The 5000-nt window shown below is 33.3% G+C and overlaps 1 non-coding gene across 1 annotated transcript; it reads left to right on the top strand.

Moving 5' to 3' along the window:
* Nucleotides 1-1992: 1992 nt before the first annotated feature.
* Nucleotides 1993-3984, top strand: LOC129920868 (small subunit ribosomal RNA). The gene has a single exon (XR_008773403.1). It is a non-coding gene; the product is annotated as a small subunit ribosomal RNA (ribosomal RNA).
* Nucleotides 3985-5000: the final 1016 nt, after the last annotated feature.

Here is a 5000-nt window from a genome sequence, read left to right on the forward strand (position 1 = left end):
TTAGAAAAAAAGTTTTAAAAAACATGCAAATATGATACTAATACAAAATAAAAAGAAATATTCTAAGTGGAAAAAGACTTAGAAAAAATTTACAAAAAATAATTCCAAAGACTTGCAAAAAATTTACATCCAAAATAAGTCTACAAAAAATATTATTTTTCAAGTCCTTACTTCCATTCGGAGACTTTAAAATGTCTGTAAAAAAAGTTCAACCACATTTTGATAGATAGTAGGTTTTTTAAATTATTTTTCGTGATACTCTGAATCAGTGATATTATTGAAGTAGAAAAAAAACACACTTCCATACATTCGGGACATGGAAAATCCATGAAAAAACTTCACTCAAGTCTATTTTATTAACAAACTTTTCAACATCAAATTCAATTCAAAATTTATATCAACAAAAATATAAAAAAATAAAAAATATAAAAAGTCCAAAAAAATTTTCAACATTCAAAATTGACTTTTACCAACCTAGTAAAACTCGACCGCAATCAAGTGCATTTTTGGGCCATTTTTCCGATTTATTTTTTTCCAAAAATTTTATGTCCAAAATTTTTCTAAGTCGAAAAAAATTTTCAACATTGAAAATTGAGTTTTACCACCCTAGTAAAACTCGATCGCAACCAAGTGCGTTTTTGGGCCATTTACTCAGTCGATTTAGTTGTTCTGAATAACATATATTATATAAAAAAGTCGAAAAAAATTTTCAACATTGAAAATTGACTTTTACCACCCTAGTAAAACTCGACCGCAACCAAGTGCGTTTTTGGGCCATTTTTCCGATTTATTAAGTAGAAAATTTTTTTCCAAAAATTTTATGTCCAAAATTTTTCTAAGTCGAACACTTGGTTGCAAGTGGTTTTTCCTACCCTAGTAAAACTCGACCGCAACCAAGTGCGTTTTTGGGCCTTTTTTCGGATTTCTGGAAAAAGTTGACTTTTTCCCATACAAAATTTTTCAAAAATTGCACTAAGTCCCAAAAAAAGGGTCAACTTTTTTTGTGAAAATTCGCCGAACCGAATGTATCCAAGTATGTTTCAAATCTATTTTACGGAATCGAGCATTTTCGATCCAAAAAGAGGAAAATATGAAGTTATTAGTTTGGTCATGTTATTTACCTCCACTTTGTTGTGAAAAAAACTCAAACTACCAAAGGGGGCGCATATTTTGATGTTAAGGAAACATGTATGTAAACCTCTTTCGATGTGGCTTTTTAAGTTGCAACGAATTAACTTACTGGTAATGTGGTATTATGATTGGGCGGGGACTCGCACCTCGTTTTCACCAAAAGTGGTACCACGGCGTTGTGGCTAAGAACACTGGCTTTGTGGCAAAGATGTCAAAAAAAAATACTTTAAGTAAAGTAATGTCGAAAAAAAAATAATAAATATTAATTTCCAATTGGGATTATTTGTTGAACATAAAAATGTTCATAAAGAAAAATTATTAAAAAGAATTATTAATTCTATATCATAAATAAATGGTTTATTTTATAAAAATATTCCAAAAACACTTCAATATATTGAAGTAAAAGAAAATATTAGAAATTTGAAAATAATCATTGATATGTATTTGTGAAAGGTGCTACACTAAAATTTAACAATATCAGAGTTCACCATACGGTAGGAGTTCTCTTTGTTAAAATAAAAATAGTTGTTATATGAAACCTTTGTGAAATGCATTTTCCCTCATTTTCCAGATAAAAGTAAAAATACAAAATACCCATACAAAATACCCATACAAAATACATACAAATAAATAAAAATAAAAATAAATTTACCAAAAAATATATACAAATAAAAATTGTGTTGGTAAAAAAAATAAAATAATAATTATCCCTATTAGGGAGGATATAAAACAAAAAGTATGTATAAATATAAATAAATAAAAAAAAAAAAAATAAAAACTTTATCATTGGATTTATTGAGAGGAGATTGATGTTATTTTTCAAAATTTCAAATAATATTAAAAATAAAATATTATAACATTATTCTGGTTGATCCTGCCAGTAGTTATATGCTTGTCTCAAAGATTAAGCCATGCATGTCTAAGTACACACGAATTAAAAGTGAAACCGCAAAAGGCTCATTATATCAGTTATGGTTTATTAGATCGTTAACAGTTACTTGGATAACTGTGGTAATTCTAGAGCTAATACATGCAATATAAACACGGACCTTTTGGAACGTGTGCTTTTATTAGGCTAAAACCAAGCGATTTCTTCGGAAATCGTTATAATGGTTGAACTCTAGATAATTTGCCGATCGTATGGTCTAGTACCGACGACAGATCTTTCAAATGTCTGCCCTATCAACTATTGATGGTAGTATCTAGGACTACCATGGTTGCTACGGGTAACGGGGAATCAGGGTTCGATTCCGGAGAGGGAGCCTGAGAAACGGCTACCACATCTAAGGAAGGCAGCAGGCGCGTAAATTACCCACTCCCAGTTCGGGGAGGTAGTGACGAAAAATAACAATACAGGACTCATATCCGAGGCCCTGTAATTGGAATGAGTACACTTTAAATCCTTTAACAAGGACCAATTGGAGGGCAAGTCTGGTGCCAGCAGCCGCGGTAATTCCAGCTCCAATAGCGTATATTAAAGTTGTTGCGGTTAAAACGTTCGTAGTTGAATTTGTGCTTCATACGGGTAGTACAACTACAATTGTGGATTGTACATTACCTTATGTATGCAAGCGTATTATCGGTGGAGTTCTTATACATTTATGATACTTATGTACCATTATGTATTCCTCCTATTAAAACCTGCTTCAGTGCTCTTCATCGAGTGCTGTTGTGGGCCGTTACAATTACTTTGAACAAATTAGAGTGCTTAAAGCAGGCTCCAAATGCCTGAATATTTTGTGCATGGAATAATGAAATAAGACTTCTGATCTACTTTCATTGGTTTTTAGATCAAGAGGTAATGATTAATAGAAGCAGATTGGGGGCATTAGTATTACGACGCGAGAGGTGAAATTCTTGGACCGTCGTAAGACTAACTTAAGCGAAAGCATTTGCCAAAGATGTTTTCATTAATCAAGAACGAAAGTTAGAGGTTCGAAGGCGATCAGATACCGCCCTAGTTCTAACCATAAACGATGCCAGCTAGCAATTGGGTGTAGCTACTTCTATGGCTCTCTCAGTCGCTTCCCGGGAAACCAAAGCTTTTGGGCTCCGGGGGAAGTATGGTTGCAAAGCTGAAACTTAAAGGAATTGACGGAAGGGCACCACCAGGAGTGGAGCCTGCGGCTTAATTTGACTCAACACGGGAAAACTTACCAGGTCCGAACATAAGCGTGTAAGACAGATTGATAGCTCTTTCTCGAATCTATGGGTGGTGGTGCATGGCCGTTCTTAGTTCGTGGAGTGATTTGTCTGGTTAATTCCGATAACGAACGAGACTCAAATATATTAAATAGATGCTTTCAGGATTATGATGTTGAAGCTTTCATAGCCTTCATTCATGAATATAGTAAAATATAATTGTGTTTGAATGTGTTTATGTTAGTGGAGTCGTACCTGTTTGTTTGTCCCATTATAAGGACACTAGCTTCTTAAATGGACAAATTGCGTCTAGCAATAATGAGATTGAGCAATAACAGGTCTGGAATGCCCTTAGATGTCCTGGGCTGCACGCGCGCTACAATGAAAGTATCAACGTGTATTTCCTAGACCGAGAGGTCCGGGTAAACCGCTGAACCACTTTCATGCTTGGGATTGTGAACTGAAACTGTTCACATGAACTTGGAATTCCTAGTAAGTGCGAGTCATTAACTCGTATTGATTAAGTCCCTGCCCTTTGTACACACCGCCCGTCGCTACTACCGATTGAATTATTTAGTGAGGTCTCCGGACGTGATCACTGTGACGCTAACGTGTTACGGTTGTTTCGCAGAAGTTGACCAAACTTGATGGTTTAGAGGAAGTAAAAGTCGTAACAAGGTTTCCGTAGGTGAACCTGCGGAAGGATCATTAACGTGATTTTTCCAATAAAATAAAATTTATATATATTTAATATATATAAAAAAGAAAAATAAAATATAAAAATAAAAATGTACAATTATGGTACAAAATGTATAAAATATACAATAAATATATAAACAAATACAAAAAAGAATACTTCAAAAGAAGTAAAAATACAAATACAAATTAGACTGGGTGTGTTACTATAAGTAATGCATTCAGTCTTTTTTTTTCAAAAAAAATTAAGAACAAAGTATTTAAACGGTAGCCAATTGTCATCGTCATCGAAATAGTGACGCTTATGAAAATATATATATGAATAAACAAACTTGCTATAGCAAAAGTCGAACAACAAAGGTGTCGTACCCTTCGGGGTAATATCCTCCTGGGTGTAAAAACCCGCCCTTCGGCGTGGCGTGTATACGTTGCGACGAATTAACCCCTAAAGGTGTCGTACTTGGACAATATCCCGGTACTATCCGGCTAAAACGCATAGCATAAGTTGTAACGATATATATATAATAAAAAAAAAACAAATACAAAATAGACTGGGTGTGTTACTATAAGTAATGCATTCAGTCTTTTTTTTTCAAAAAAAAAATATGAACAAAATATTTAAATGGTAGCCAAATGGTGTCGTCATCTAAATAGTGACGTTTTTAGCCAATATACAAAAACAAATTAGACTGGGTGTGTTACTATATGTAATGCATTCAGTCTTTTTTTTTCAAAAAAAAATATGAACAAAATATTTAAATCGTAGCCAAATGGTGTTGTCATCTAAATAGTGACGTTATAACCAAAATACAAAAACAAATTAGACTGGGTGTATTACTATAAGTAATGCATTCGGTCTTTTTTTTTCAAAAAAAAATATGAACAAAATATTTAAATGGTAGCCAATTGTCATCGTCATCGAAATAGTGACGCTTATGAAAATATATATATGCATAAACAAACTTGCTAGAGCAAAAGTCGAAAAAACAAAGGTGTCGTACCCTTCGGGGTAATATCCTCCTGGGTGTAAA

Source organism: Episyrphus balteatus, assembly GCF_945859705.1.
Source record: "Episyrphus balteatus chromosome X unlocalized genomic scaffold, idEpiBalt1.1 SUPER_X_unloc_1, whole genome shotgun sequence".
NCBI lineage: Eukaryota > Metazoa > Arthropoda > Insecta > Diptera > Syrphidae > Episyrphus > Episyrphus balteatus.